This window comes from Petaurus breviceps, unplaced genomic scaffold (genome assembly GCF_028583685.1).
Source record: "Petaurus breviceps papuanus isolate PSGF00001 unplaced genomic scaffold, PetGlider_PUasm1.0 90762, whole genome shotgun sequence".
Classification (NCBI taxonomy): Eukaryota; Metazoa; Chordata; class Mammalia; order Diprotodontia; family Petauridae; genus Petaurus; species Petaurus breviceps.
In genome coordinates, this window is record NW_027187339.1 from 1227724 (window position 1) to 1244265 (window position 16542).

Here is a 16542-nt window from a genome sequence, read left to right on the forward strand (position 1 = left end):
TACAAAGTATCTGAGGCCAGATTTGAACTCCTAGCTTCCTGACTGTGTCAAGTACTTAGCCACTATCTCACCTAGATATGTTTTTTTTTTAACTTAAAATTTTAAAGACTTCTACAAACTGAATAAGGTTAACAAGCTCTTTTAATTGAGTTGCTGGGCACTCTTAAGCAGATCCTGAATCTTCATCAAAGGCCCATTCCTTTTACATAATTTAAATATGACCTTGTTCTATTTCAGAGGGGGGAAAATTCTAACCAATTCTAGCAAGTTAGAAATGCCTTCTGTGCCAACCTGGACCAAGAGGAAGCGCTTCTCTTAGGATCATTTTCTCCAAGTATGATCCATCTTCAGAAGACGATGGTCTTTTGGTGGGTGTTTCATGACAAAGTAACAAAGGAGTTCACTTGTTTGTTCCTCTATCCGTTTCCAAGTACAGTTTAGTAAGGGATGGAGATGGTGAATTCCCAGGAAAGAGACGATAGTGTTCAAACTCTGCCTCTGTTATACTTTGGGGTAAGACTTTGGTGTTACTTCAAAGTTTACAAACTCCTTTTCCCACAGTTCTGTATGGTAAGAAGAAGAGAAGAGACTTAGGGCACTCTCCGTCCTTTGAGGACTTCAGGATTTGGGGGCATCAATGTAAAAGTGGAGAAGGAAAGGATAGTGAAAACTCTTTTGGCAAAGAGAGTTCTTGATCTGTAGATGAAAGAGTTCAAAGATTTACAAACTGCTTAGAAACCTCATGACTGTATATCATGAATGCTTTTTGAAGAGAGTCAGAAAGCATTGGTTTTGGCAAGCACTAAACAATACAATAAAAAATGAGATTAAATGACTGTATCTTAACAGACAGGAAATGACTTGTTAGAAACACATCAGTCACTTCAGAGTTAACTCTTTGTGTGCAGTCACATCATTGGTTAGTGAAAAGATCAAAGTAAATATGAAATTAAGAAAGAGAATGAGGAGCACACTTTGCTAGCACACACAGATCCTTTCCATTTTGACTAAGCTGTGAGATGTGGGGGAAAAGGGGAAATGGATAAAAGTAAAGGCAATAACTTGATCACCATTCCTTAGAATTAACAGATCATTAGAGAGAGTAGTTTCAGTTGAATGATGGGGTTGGAAGGCAGGTTCAGAGAGTTGCCCGTATAGATGGTTTTCTCAAGGACTTTTTTTTTTTTTTGGAGGGGGGAAGGCAGGTCAGTTGGGGTTAAGTGACTTGCCCAATGTTACTCAGCTAGTAAGTGTTAAGTGTCTGAGATGAGATTTGAACTTAGGTTCTCCCAACTCCAGGGCCATTGCTCTATTCTCTGGTCTACCTTGCCACCCCTTTCAAGGACCTTTAACTGAGAAAGTGGGGAGAGGTGTATGTAGAAGGATAGATGCCAGGACTTTTAGGGTCCAGTGAGGGTTTTTTAAATATTCAGGAGACATGTTCCTAATTTTTCCTTGTAGAGAGAAGTTTCCTGTGGAAATCACAATGGCAAATCCAGGAATGTATTTTGTCAAGTCAGCAAGCATTTAATAAGCTACCACTGTGTTCTAAGTGGTGTGTTAAGAGCTACAGATAGAAAGACACACACCAGTTCCTGCTCTCAGGGAGCTCTTAGTCCAGTGGCAAAGACAACATACTGAGACAGAAGACACTAGCACTAAGGAGCAGCAGAAAAGAATGACAGAAGATGGGGTTTTGGTTGAGACTTGGAGTAAGTCAGGGAAGCCTGGAAACACTGATGAGAAGGGAGAGAATTGCAACCATAGAAAGGGAGACGCCCAAGACAGATAGCCAGTGAAAATTCATGGAGGAGGAAAGCAGAGTCATGTTCAAGGACAGCACGGAGGCCATCACCACTGGATGTTAGAGTTTATGGAGGGGAGAGTGGTGTGAGAAGATTGCAAATGTAAGAAGGATTTTGCTTATAAGGGGTTTTAAAAGCCCAGCCACATTTTATATTAGATTTTGGAGAGAATAGGAAAGCCCCTGTTACTAAAAATATGGTGTTTATTAAATAGGAGAGTGATATGGTCAAACCTATGTTTTAGGAATTCTGTCAGCCAGTCATTTATTATTTAAGTGTATATTATGTGCCAGGCATTATTTGCCAAGCAAAAAAAAAGAAGCAAAAGATAATCCTTGCCCTCAAGGAACTCACAATCTGGATAGAGGAGACAAGCAAACAAATATGTACCAATAAGCTATATGTGGGACAGATGGGAAATAATTAAAAGAGAGAAGATACTAAAATTCAGAGGAGATGGGATATCCTTCCTGTAGAAGAAAGCCAGGGAATGTATGTAGAGTTGAGGATATGGGGAGCATTTTAGAAGTGAGTGATAGTCAGGGAGAGTACCCGGAGCCAAGAGATGGAGTATTTTGTTTGTGGAAGCAAGGAAGATCACTTTGACAACTGAGAGGAGAATGAATTGTAGTGGGGACAGATTTTAAGCAGGGGAAAACCACTATTAGTTTATTTCGGTAGTCCAGGTGTGAATTGATGAGGGCTTGTCACCATCATGGTGACAGTGACGGGAGAGAAGTTTGTGTATTTGAAAGATGTTACTACGGTAGAATGGGAAAGATTTGGCAACTCACTGGGTTTGGGGGGTGGTGAGAAGAAAGGAAGAATATAGGGAGACACCAGTTTTTAATCCAGGATGATTGGGAAAATAGTGATGCACCAAACACTAACAGGAAAGTGAAGAATAGGGGAGAGTTTCCATTAAACAGTGCACTAATCAACTTGGAAACCGTTGGTCCTTACCAGCTACCTCCAAAACCCCATCTCCCATGTCTTCATTCAATATATGGTTACATTTTAGCCACGACACGTGCATTTTAACTTGTAATCAGATTCCTTTCCTGTGTTTTATAAAACAACTCTCAAAGTGAATCATATAGTTTCTGTTTGCATAGAGTTGATGGAAATGTGAAAAACACATCAAAATATGCATTTTGCACTGAGAACTTATGTTGGTTAATTTCAGCTGTTAAAGAAAAGACTTAAAAATAATTGAGTAAGGGAGCTGTCTTACAGGGAAAAATCAGATATAAATTTTTATCCACTTTAAAGAACAGTGGCTAGTTATATTTATAAATATTAGTTTTGCACATGGGGCTCTGTAACTAGGAATAAACATACAGACTTAAGGAACAACAACCAGTTAGTCAGAAAGTTAAACGGTATTGGAGCCCCACTTCTCCTGTGACTTTGATGGAACTCCTTGTTTTGGGCAGCCCAGAATCCAGTTAGCTGAACCTGTGTCCTCTGGGTCCAACCCACCCATGTGAACCAGGATCCATTCTAGACTGTTGACAATGCAGTATCCAACTTTTGATGATATACATCATGGCACCTTACATTTTTTTTCAAAAGAAAACTATAAAAGTATTGCCTATTATTGTTGGAATTTTGTGTGATTATCTATTAACTTGTATTGGAGATTAATGAATATCCCTTTCCTTTGCACTCTTTTTCTTTATGATAATTTGGAAGTTTTAATCCTTTGTTTTCTTAGTATTCATTTATTTCTACTTAAGAATCATTTATTAAGTAACTATTATATATGGGATTCTACTGGGCATTAGAGTATATAAAGATGAGAAACGAAAATAGTTCTTGCTTTCACATAACTTACATTTTTTTGGAGGGATGGGTACATAATGCGGATGCAGTGTATTTATAGAAATGTGCACATTTCTTTCATTTTTTTCTATGACCTACATATTGTCTTTGTTGTTAGTAATTCCAGGACTGTAGGAAGGTATACTTTTTGATTTTAAGTTTAACATTTCCAATTAATTTTTAGATTTTAAAGTAGATGGTCTAATTTGAAAGATTATTTTGCTTGCAGAATAGTCTTAAAAACAACTTGCAGTTGGTTCCATTTTACAATAAAGGTTAATCTTATATGTTTTCTGTTAAAGTAATGTTACCAAAAAAATCTCTTATTGAACTATTTGTGGTAAGCTTTTTAAAGATGTTTAAGATTTCACATGCAGTTTAACTGATCACAGATGAAGTTGTAAATTAATACCTCATGAGTGTATTTGACTGCAGGGCATTGTTTGTGATTCAAAACTGCTTTGTTTCTGCAAACTACGAGAAGGGAAGGTTCAGGCACATGGAGTAAAATTGAATAGTAATTCCAATATACTTAGGAAATAAAGACACTCTACTTGGACCAGTTAAAATGTATTATGCTATTATGAATAGCCATAAAAATGTAATAATTTCCCCAAGCTTAAGCTCTTAAATATAGTGAAACTTAGTTTTATTTCTTTCTCAGGCTTAGCCTCTTTATGTTTTGTTGCTTTATAAAGTTGAATATAGTTATAGAAACAACTGTTGAAATAATGAGTAGCAATCATATATTTTACTCAAGTATTTATGGTTTTTCCAAACAACACAGTTATTTTGTCACACTAGCTTGACACACACATTCACTAGACTGATTTTATCATCAGAGAGTTTTGAATGTTTAATTCTTCCTTTGATATTTTCTACATACAATTAACAAGTTTGTAGAGCTTGGTAGAGGCTTTGGATTTTTTTTTTAAAGTAAGCCCCAGTGATAATCCACATTGTAGAGAGTTTGTTGTCATGACAGTACCTATTAATTATTTACTTAAAATATAGGAGTAGGGGGTAAAATGATAGAGACAGAACAGGTCGAAGATTGAATAACAGAAAATGGGCAGGTAGACTCTAGACTTCCAGTTCAAAACTACAAAGTGTCGAAGACTTCTGGGACCTGTTCCTTGCATCTTTACTGAGAGGTGATTGCTCTCAAGAAATGTTGATGAGCAGCCATTGTACTATTCCAGCAACATGAGTTTTAAGGCTATATAGATTCAAATGAGTCTGTACAGTGATAACCCTCCCTTTTCTATGGTTTTTTCACACCTATGCAAAGAACCTTTGAATCCAGGGTTTGGTGTCCAGAGGTCCAGGTATTAGAATGAAATGTTTCAGTAAGTATTCCTAGGACATAGTACACTGGATGTATCAGAATGAGAGGAATCTCTTTGAATATTGTTTACATGTGAATTCTTGTTATTGCTTGTAGACTTTTTTTCTCTTTCTCCACAGATGAGAGATAACTGCATCAAATATTTGTTTCTTTATAAGTCAGGTCTTTCATCTACCTTTCAGTGCATTTAGTCCCTGTAAGGGGAGTGAGCTTTGTGGAAGAAAGAGACAGCATATTAGAAGTAAGGAGTAACTAATAGCAATCCAAGTTAGTTAGACTTTAAAATGTGGGTAAGGGAAGTTGAAGGAGGTGAAGCTGCAAAAGTTAAACAAAAGGCATATTTTTGGAGGGTCTTGAATACCTGCATAAGGAGATCATAATTTTCCTGTTTCAATTGGGACAAACTACTGAAGGTTTTCAGCAAGGGTGTGAAATAGATACATTCTTTGGGAAATGTATATTAAAAATAGTAATGCCAATTAAGGAGGCTAATGTAGCATCTAGACAAGGAGTAATGGAGTCCTGGATTATGATGGTGGCAGTATGAGTGCGCAGAAGAGAGGCAGATATGAATGATATTGCTGAGGAAGAATCACAAAACATATCAGTTAATTGACATGGAGCTGTAAAGGGAAGGATTTGGTAGTTACAGGCAACAACATGTTTTGTTTTGTTTTTTTTAATTTAAATTCTGGCTAATTGGGAGGATGATGATGCCGTCAATAGAAATGGGGAAGTTGGGAAGAAGTTGAGGGAAAAATGTGATGAATTTGTCTTGAGACCTGTTGAGTCTGAGAGGGCGGTGAAACACCAAAGTAGAGATACATATCTAACAAACAGTTGAAAATTAAGGATTGGTGTTTAGGTGAGAGATTTGAGTCATATGCATAGAGGTGGGTTTTTTTGGAGACATGGGTGGTGTGTGGTTGATGTAGTGGACAGAGCATTATTTTTGGAATTAGAATCAGTATTTGTTATCTGTGTGACTATTAGTAAGTCACATGTCTCTCTGGGATTTAGTGACCTCATCTAGGAAAGCAAGGGTATAGAATAGGTAATTTCGACTTCCTTTTTCCTCCATCTTGGAGCTGTGGAGGCCTACTGGAAACAGGGCTTCTAGAACAGCAAAATGTCTGGAAGACTGTGGTCCAAGGCCATTTTTGCTGGCTACAAGAGAGGCCTATGAAACCAGAGGGAACATACGGCTCTTCTGAAAATTGAAGGCGTCTGTGCACGTGATGAAACTGAATTCTATTTGGGAAAGAGATGTGCTTATGTATACAAAGCCAAAAACAACACAGTAAACTCCTGGTGGGAAACCAAACAGAACAAGAGTTATCTGGGGGAAAGTTACTCGGGCCCATGGTAATAGTGGAATGGTTCAAGCCAAGTTCAGAAGCAATCTTCCTGCCAAGGCCATTGGACACAGGATCTGAGTGATGCTCTATCCCTCAAGGATCTAGAATGAAAACTGATTAAATAAAATTACACATTTATTGAAATGTAAAAAAAAAAAAGAATGGGTAATTTCTAAATTCCCTTCTTGCTCTAAAGTGTAAGACTATGGTTAGGAGTCAGGGTCATTAGAAACACCAGTTAATAATGAAGAATCTCTGGATTGTAGTATTCATAAGTGGGGAAAAATGCTTGAATTGTGAAATTTGATTTATATGTGATTTACAGAACAAGGATTTCATGTGAAGTGAAATATATTACATGAAACATTTGTTATTATTCATTTTATCCACACTGTAGTATTGGGTGCGGGGTGGATAACATTCTGTAGGTGCTTTAACCAATGTGTTTATCCATCTCAACAGCATTCAACTTTCTGTCATAAAATGTATCCACTATATACTTCTGTTAAGTGGCCTGAAATCAGATGGTCAAAAAATCTGGAGATATTTTTACATAAGAGGAAACTCTTTGATAATCATTTTGAACTTTTGTGGTGCTTCCTGTCTCAAGAGTTCATCTTACTTTGCCAACATGGACAAAATACTAGATACATTTTTGAGTTTGGGAAATGTACTAGAAAGATTGCTTCTCATACCTTTGGACTGGAACCTGATAAGCCATTTAAAATAGTAGTTTTTCATGGCCTTTGAGTATAGAAAAACACAGTGCCTTTCAGACTTGAAACTACAAGGGAGAAATTAGGTCAGTTGACTGTAATTACTTAAACTGGAATTTCGCCAGCATCCTGTATATAAAGCTTCTCTAGTCTCTGCAATCTTCTTAGAAAACAGTTGACCTTGATTTTATATCTTATTTGAAAAGGGACATCTCTTCTCATACCTACATGACTGCTTAACTATGCAGGGTGGTTTGGTTCAAGACTGATTCAGAGGGAATTGGTAGTTAAATTGAATTGCCAGCTCTGTTTTAACACCTTTGAAAGTCTCTTTTTAAATTTTGCCTCTGCTTGATTTTGCTCAGCTAATGGGGTGCAAAACTGGTGAAAGTCACAAGCAAATTGCCAATAGCTTTTTAATATCTAATAATAACTCTGAAGAAACATAAAGAGACTATTTGACTTTTCACTAAAAATTTATAACAATTCTTCCTTGTCTTAAGAACTCATCTCTTACTTATTTAGAAAGATTATTGACATCTTTCAATCATTTTAGTGATAGAAAATATTAAACTTTCCATAATTATTTGCCATGTGCAATTATAACTCCTTTTAGCTTTGCATTTTTCCACATCATTTAATATACAGTCTCATAGAGCCCTTGAATAGATAGGAAAGTAAATGAATTTGATTCTAATCTAGACCTTGCCATTATTATTGTGAATGACCTTGTATAAGTCATATCCCCTCTCTGGTTGCTCAGTGTTTTCAAGAATATAACAGAATCTCCCAAATGATTCTAAGACTTCTTCCAATTATAATGTATTATGGTCCTTTTTATAAGCAATAGAAAAAACAAATTCTTAAAGGAGGCTTCCCACCAAAAGGGATTCTCTAACCCCACCAAAAAAAAAAAAGACATCATGTAGATTAACAAAATGATGTTTGGAAATTTTCTTTGGTGTGGTTGGGGGAGGTGCTATAAGATAAATAGTAGTATTCAACCTGAAGTCAAGTGAAGTTGTCAATACATATGTAGTTTAAAAAAAATTTTTTTGTCTTTTGGAGATGGGAAGGTAGGGCAATTGGGGTTAAGTGACTTGCCCAAGGTCACATGGCTAGTTTTTGTGTTAAGTGTGTATAAAAAATGCATTTTATAACCATTATAATTATTGCAAGTTAAAGCAGAGAATTTTCTTGTGATTTTGAAAAGCTTATCAGTAGATAAGATGTAGAAATATTCTTATTCAACATATCATACAATAATCCAAAATTTTGTTCTGTCATTATTGGCTTGAGATAAAATATTGGTTTTCTAAATCCAGTCTGAACTCTTGAACTCAGATAAATTATCTCTTCATTAATTTCATTTCTGAAATGAAATAGTTCTCTACTCCAGTGAAGGGGAACAGTTTTAGATTATTTAGAATGATTGCAAAGCAAATATATATATATATATATATATATATTTGTTATTGGAATATACTTTAGCATTTATATTTTAGTATGTCTATGTTGTATGTATTTGAAGAATTTTTTGGAGGCAAGTTAATGAAGTCCTGATGATGAAAACATGACTGGAAAAGCTGGGAACCTGTCAAGTTTTCTTAATCTTTAATCCTTGAACAGGACTTTTCAGCAACCCATTTTATCCTGGAAAGAAACTGTCTTTCAAACTGATGTGAAACATCTGTAGAGTAGTAGTAGTAGTAGTAGTAGTAGTAGTAGTAGTAGTAGTAGTAGTAGTAGTAGTAGTAGTAGTAGTTGTAGTTGTTGTTGTTGTTCTAGTTGTTGTACCTTTATTTTTCTTGTTTTTATTTTTTTTAAAGCAACCGGGGTTAAGTAACTTGCTCAAGGTTACATGGCCAGTTATTTCTGGGTGTGGTGCTAAGTATCTGAGCCCAGATTTCATCCCCAGATCATCCCGACACTGGAGCCAGTGCTCTTACTCGCTGTGCTACCTGGCTGCCCCTAAGCAATTGGTGTTAAGTAACTTGCTCAAGGTTACACAGCCGGCCAAGTGTTTCTGGGTGGGTAATGTGTCTGAGCCCAGATTCGATCCTCATGTCATCCCGACACTGGAGCCGGTACTCTTACTTGCTGTGCTATCTGGCCACCCCTGTACCTTTATTTTTGAAGAGGACCAGTATCATGGGGCTATATCTTGAGCTTGTCATAAATTGGATTTAAGTGAGACAGAGTTGTACAAAATCATCAGCCTCAGTCTCTCTTCCAGAGCAACTCCAGTGTTAAGACACCATGTGCCATTTTTGGTAATCTTTTGGGCATACTTTAATTTACATTCTCTAATTATTAGTTATTTGGAGTGTTTTTCTTAAGGTTATTAAAAGATTGAATTTCTTTCCCTGATAATTGCCTATTTATAATCCTTAGACCATTTATCGATTGTGGAATGACTCTTATTCTTATAATTTGAATCAATTCCTTATGTATCTTGGAATTGAGTCTTTTATCAGAGAAACCTGCTGCAAAGTTTTTTCCTTTCAGCTAATTGTTTTGTTTTGTTTCTAATTTTAATTGTATTGGATTTGTTTATGGGAAACTTGTTTCATTTTGTGCAATCAAAGTTATTCATTTTACCTTCTGTAATGCTCTCTGTTTCTTATTTAGTCATAAACTCCTCTATCATATATCTGAAAGTAATTTTTTCTTTTTTCTCTAAATTTTATAATACGAACTTTTATATATGTTACATATTCATATGTTGCTTCTCTTGATAGAAAGTGTAAAATGTCTAAAACGGGTTTTGTTTTATCTGTCAAAAATAATCCCATTTTAGAGAAGAAGGGCTTAAGGTGAATGGTCATCCCCCTAGCACACTAGAAACAAATTCTCCCTAGGGTTCTTCTCCCCAGTCTTTATGTTTTGAAGATTGGTCAGCAATGTGTAGCTTTTCCTACCTATGATATTGTCCATTCTCCTCCTATCTTCTGTTTCCCTTTTCTCTGTTTCTGTGTTTCAATAGTCCCTAAGCCATAAGAGTTTCTTCCATTCTTGGGGAACCTGGCTCTCCACTCATAACTCTAAGAATTCTTCTCTTTTTGTATTTATGATCTCTAATAAAGTGACTTAATTAAACTTGTAGTTTCCAAAGGAGGTGTGTCAGTTGTGTAGGGAGAATGAGAGGAAACAGACAGGTAGCCTTAGTGCTGCATTGTTATGAGATCTGGAAAAAGGCCTACGTTGTATTGGGTGGATCCTCTGGGGAAGTTTAATGGGAAGAAGTGGACAAGTTGATCTGTTCATTGTTAGAGAGAATGCATGTTAGATGGAGATTACAGATTTAGTGAAGCATTAATGTGAACCATTGCTGGCAGCAGGTAGTACTGCATTCCCATCAGATGACCACTTGAGTAAATCTCTTTAATATACTTTACAAGTCTTCTGTCTAGTAGTGCTGACCTTGTGTGATACTTCTTTGCATTCTCCCATTGATCCTTCACAGAGAAATTGCCCCAAAGTTGTTACTACCAAAAAAATTATGCATGCCATATGAACAGCTTTTAAATTTATAGCTTTTGGTTTTTTGAAAAATATTTTACTTTATCATTTGAAATCCTAATCAAATCTTCTTAGAATTTGGGTAGATTTTCATAATGAGATTACAAATAAAAGTGTTGTAGTCTATTTTTTAACTTCCATTTTCTGTGTATTTTTATAGCTGAAATCTTTGAACTTGCACATATTTATCAGTGATCAGATAGCAGAGGGTTCCTGTTCTTTTTGAGATCTTTATGGATTAGCTTAAATGATGCCTTCTCTGTGAACCCTTCCCCGATTCCCTCTGTTAAAGCAATCCTCTCTACTGATCTCTTATGACACTTAGTTTTTCTTATCTGTCCTGCATTCTTATTAGATTATGATATGTATTGATTTGTAATAGTTGTTTTAATACCTTTCATCTTCCTAACTACTTTAAAATACCATCAAAGGGCATTTCATGGTATTTTTATATCCAGCATAGTATTGTTGTTCTACTTAATTCTGGGTTTGTTTGGTTAGGATGCTATCAGAAAAAAAAGCTATTTGGATTACAGGCCTCAGTGGCATTATAGCAAATGGTCCTGTAGACCATTTTTGTCCTTGTTTATTCTGAAATATTTTTCTATACCTGATTAACTGTTGACTTTTTTGAGTAAGTTTGTTGATAGATTTCATGTTGAAACAAGAATCCACACAAGCCTTCTTACAAAATGCATTAGATGACAACAAATCATTTCATCTTTTCAATAGACAGGAGGGATATATCCTTTAACTTTGATAGTACATTATTAAAATTTGTTACTGTTGTATTTGATTAGAATTTTGTTGCCTTTCCTTGTTGACTTTATTTACAATGGATTACCCTTCATTTCCCATATGAGTTTTTATGCACATGTTGTGCACAACACCGTGCATTTAGAGCCAAGTTTCATTTTATTATTTGTAACATTTTGTTATTTTTACACCTAAGGGCATTCAGTATTGTTGTTATGGTACTTACACTTTATTTGTTTCATAAATAATATTTGTGGTGATTTTGTTTATTTGCCAAGGTAAAAACTTTTTTAAAATGGGCAGTTTGTTCCTGAATCACGAAGAAAAAATGATCTTGGGGTTCTTATAATTTAGAAATTTAGCTTTTGCTCATTTTCTTTTTGTAATTTAATTTCTTTCTCCTTCCTTAGTTGGGGATTTTTATTCTTGCTTTTATCTAATGTGTTACATGTGTTTTGTAAAGGTGACCCTTTATTTACTGTTATAGAATAAAGAAATGAACTGAATTTTCTAACATTGTGGGAGTAGTTATTTTTAGCCATTGGTATTTCAAGTTGGAACACTTCATTCTGCTGTGTGTGCGTGTTAATGAGTCATCTGGAGAAAATGGACTGCCTCTTGCTTTTAGAAAGCGTCTGTAGCAAATAATAATAAGCCAAACACTGTGGGAGAGTTCTGTTAAATAACCAAAACTTCAAATAGAAAACTTTTATTTAAAATACTTTTTAATGCCCACATGTAAAAATATAAACAAGTAAAGTGAGGGGGTGTGTGCATGTATATCTTTATCTAATGTCAAAAAACCTCTCCTGAAAACAGTGAATTTTTTAAAAAGTATTTTTACAAGAGCATAATGGAGACCTATTGTATCAATTACAAATATGTGAAAATAATAAGGCCCTTAATATTAAAAGTTCTCTAAAATTACATTATTGGCAGCATTCAGACAAGAGTTCAAATTTCATCATGAGTTTTATTAGTATGGCTACAGAATTTTTATTCTAGCCTATCAATAGACAGGAAGATTGTTCTGATAATCAACCTGATATTTTTCAAAGTGATTCTTCTGAAGAGATTACTTTTTTGAATATCTTCTTATTTCATTTTAAATTTCATATACAACATCTCAGTTATGTGGTACAGTGGAGAGAGTGCCAGGTCTGGGGTTAGGAGAACCTGAGTTCAAATGCAGCCTCAGATACTTACTAGCTGTGTGACCACTTAACCATGTTTGTCTCAGTTTTGTCATCTCCAAAATGAGCTAGAGAAGGAAATGGCAAACCACACCAGTATCTTTGCCCAGAAAACACCAGATGGGGTCACAGAGAGTTGGAAACAACTCAACAGCACAACACCTCTCATATAAGTCCCGTTCTCCCATAATATGACCACTTGAATTCAGACAGTCATTGCTTCTTGCCTGGAATATTTGCAGTAGTCTTCTGTTTGGTCTCCTTCTCTCAAAGCTCTCCCCAATGCAATTTGCACTCTATTCAGCTCACATAGTAATTTTCTGAAAACCTAACTCTAACCAGGCCCCTTTTCCAGTTTAATGAGTTCTGTTGCATCTAGGATCAAATCCAAAATGTTAGATATTTAAAGATCTTCTTAACATGGCATATTCCTACTTTTCACACTTCTTTCATCTTATTCCCTGGTACTCTATACACAGTCCTCTTAACTTGGTTTATTTGGGGCAGCTAGGTGACTCTTGTCGATAGAGCACGAGTCAAAAAGGTCTTAGTTCAACTCTAACTTCAGATACCAGCTATATGACTCTGTGCAAGTCACTTGATCTTTTTGCCTCAGTTTCCTTATCTGAAAAATGAGAATAATAATAGCATCTCCCCCCAAAGGTTGTTGTGAGGATCAGTTGTGAAAATATTTGTAAAGTGCTTAGCACAATGCCTGGTACACACCATATAGTAAATATATATTAGCTATGATGAAGACAAAGCAGACAATCTCCAGTCTGGTTGGCATCCATGCCTGCCATGTTTTGCCCCCTTATCTCTGCTACTTTGTTTCCCTGGGTTTAACACTTAGTTTGTATTCTGCTTTCTACAGGAGGCCTTTTCTAGTTCCCTCAAATGCTAATGACTTTTGCATTCTGGTTAACTTAGTTGACTGTATAAATCTTGTATATATCCAATTAACTGGATGTTGTCTTCTCCCTATGAGGTATGTTCCTTTGGACTGGGCCTGATATTTTGCCTTCCTTTGTGTCCTTAATCCTTTGTTTGGTTGCCAGTACATAATGAGCACTTTGAAAAGTGTTTGTTGTCTGACTTGGTTTTGAGTGAGCATATTGTTAAGCAACGTAGATTGAGTAAGGCTTCAGAAGGCCTATAATCTAGTTATAGCAGATTGTGAGATCTCATGTAAAATGGAAATCCTATTTGTCTCACTTCTCACTCAAGAGTTAGTTGGGAATGTAGGGTGGAAATATTTTACCCTCTTAGTGTGCTAAATAAATCGAAAAAGCCTTTTTGAAGTACAGAGGCCAAGTCACCATTGACTACCGTGTTTCCCCCATAATAAGACCTATCCCGAAAATAAGCCCTCCCCTTACTGTGTAAGATTCCTTGAAAATAAGCCCTATTGAGATTGCTACTGTAGTGAAGGTGATCCCCTGCGCTACACGCTACATTACGGTACCCTCTGTATGCACCGTCCTCCCTCCCCCCCGAAACGCACGCCGCACTCAAGCTGCATCCAATCAGAGCTGCAGCAGTGAGCGCGTCATCCTGTTCTTCCCCAGTGATTTGCTTATTGAATAAAGGTACATTTTTTTGTTCACATTTACCTGTTTATTAAAATTGCTGTCAATGTTCATTAAAATAAGCCCTCCCCTGAAAATAAGCCCTCTGGTGTTTTTCTGTCCAAAAAAAAATTTAATAAGACAGTGTCTTATTATCGGGGAAACACGGTACATACAGTCGGCTTTGCCTAGTGAAAAGACTTGTGTACAGTCATGACCTAGATGAATACTTCATTCAGCAAGTACCTTTTATGAGCCTTTTACTTGTCTTGTGCCGTCAGTTATAACAAAATGTTACCCACTTATGTACCTAGAAGAGGTTCATGGAAAGACTAGAGGTAGAGGGTATGGATTCTCAATTTTGTTTCAGAATTCTTAATTTTGGCTCTCAAGTCACATAGGCCTATTAGTAAATGGGCAGGTGTGTGCCTTAGAATCTTTAATACCTATATTTCTCATTTTTTAAAAAATATTCTTTGATCAGTGGGAGTCTACTTTTTAGTTTATATTACATTGAGGAACAATGATTACACCAAATTGTAGTGTAAAAGACAATAGTCAAGAATAAAATGTAAGAGAAAAAACAGAAGTTAGCCCTATATCAGAGTAGCTTATTGTTTTTATTTTTTCCTTCCTTCCTTCCTCCTCTATGTAGATGAACATTTAATAAGTTCAAAAGCAATGAGGCATCTGTGGGCTTTGATTTCACTACTAAAAATTTCTAACATTGGCATTAAAAAAAACTGCAAATGATATCATGTGGACAGAAAGTAAGCTACATTTAATGTAAATTAAAACTCTGAAAGAATGGGGAAAATGCACCAACAGTAGTTTAGAATCAATGTGGGATACGTAGGGCTAAAAAGAAGGTGTAAAAATTTTGAATTATGAACAATCACCTGTGCTTTTAAAGACTATTCAGAATACATTTGGAATTAGAGGGTTTTGCCTTTTATTTGTTCTGCTTTTATATTGGTCAGTATTAATTTCAAACATTGGTGATTTGTATAATATGTTTTGCTTTTGAAGTTCAGTTTAAATCACAAATGATTATTATGTTCCAGACAATTCTAAGTTTTCTGTTTTATTCTTTTTTTTTTTTTGCAAGGTATATACTTGTAAAAAGTTGGTTTTGATAGGTTTTCTCATTTGAAATTCTGGGAAGAAAGATTTGGTAGATTCTGATATTTTCAGTATTTCACAATTTTGGCAAATTGTTTTAATTAAAATAAATTTTCCCTTTATGATATCTAAAATAGCTTGATGCTCATCTCAACTCCAACCTAACAATGACCATTTAGTATAAAATCATTGACAATTTACACTTGTTTGCCATAGTGATCAGTGAAAAATGTTGGTTTGTGCTTATTATATAGAGTTGTATTTCACCAAAATTTTCTGTTTGTGCGTTTGTTTTTAATCTAGTTTCTCTAGAATTTTGAAGGGGTCATGGTGCCTAATGGGAAGAATGCTTAATTCAGTCAGGAGAGTCAGGTTTGAATATTACCTCAAAATTTTACTGGCTAGATGGGGATGAGCAAGTTGCTTCAAAACCTTGGTAAACTTTTCCTCAACAGGATCGTTAAAGGACACTATTTAGCTTACAGGGCCAATGTGGGAAAATGCTTGGTAAACCTTAAAGCAGGCATGCACAACCTGCGGTCTAAACCAGAGGATTTAGGGGATGGGAGTGGGGGTTAGGAAAAATGTAGAGAAAAATATTCTTTGTATGTAGAGCCAAATGCTTTGGCATGCTTTAAGCTATATAAATGGCCAGTTGTATGGGCCAGCCTGAAAGTATTTTACCAATGTAAAGTTAAAAAAAAGATGCATTAATTTTTTTTTAACAATTACTGTTGTCAGATAGAATTAAAACACTTCAGCATTTTGTACAGATATAAACTCTGCCTGGCAGGCCTTTCTTTAGTATGTACCTTTGAAAGACCTGAGCTATTTCTCAGATGTTTTAGACTTCAGAAAATTTATGGTTTTTTTCTTGGGAGTTTTTCCTTGTAGTATTAGAAAATAAAGATAAATACCTATGAAATACTCAGATTTTTTTAATATAAGTTTTAGTGCATGTTGCCATAAGGACAGACATTAGATGTAAAACACCACGGGCGACAGACTTTCAGGACCTTGGAGTTCTAAGATGAGATATATCAAATTGAAAATTATGTAGACTCTAGTGGGAAAAATTGAAGTTGTATATAAAATTGCTGTTAAAATGGAGTCTATTCAGTCAACTCTCATTTATTAAGTGCCTTTTCTATGCTTGTCACTGAGGATACAAAAAACAAAAAACAAAGGCCAGAACCTCCAGATGGGTTCAGGAAGAGCTGGACATGACTGGAATGGCTCAACAACAATAGAAAACTAGACAGAGGATTTTCTAATTGATCTGTGTGTGTGTGTGTGTGTGTGTGTGTGTGTGTGTGTGTGTGTGTGTGTG

General features: G+C 35.6%; 1 protein-coding gene and 1 pseudogene across 3 annotated transcripts in view; both read left to right on the forward strand.

Moving 5' to 3' along the window:
• The window catches only part of ADK (adenosine kinase), a 647588-nt gene that overhangs the window by 199018 nt on the left and 432028 nt on the right, over positions 1-16542 (forward strand). The window lies entirely within an intron of this gene.
• On the forward strand, positions 4988-6497 carry LOC138146471 (large ribosomal subunit protein eL33 pseudogene; annotated as a pseudogene).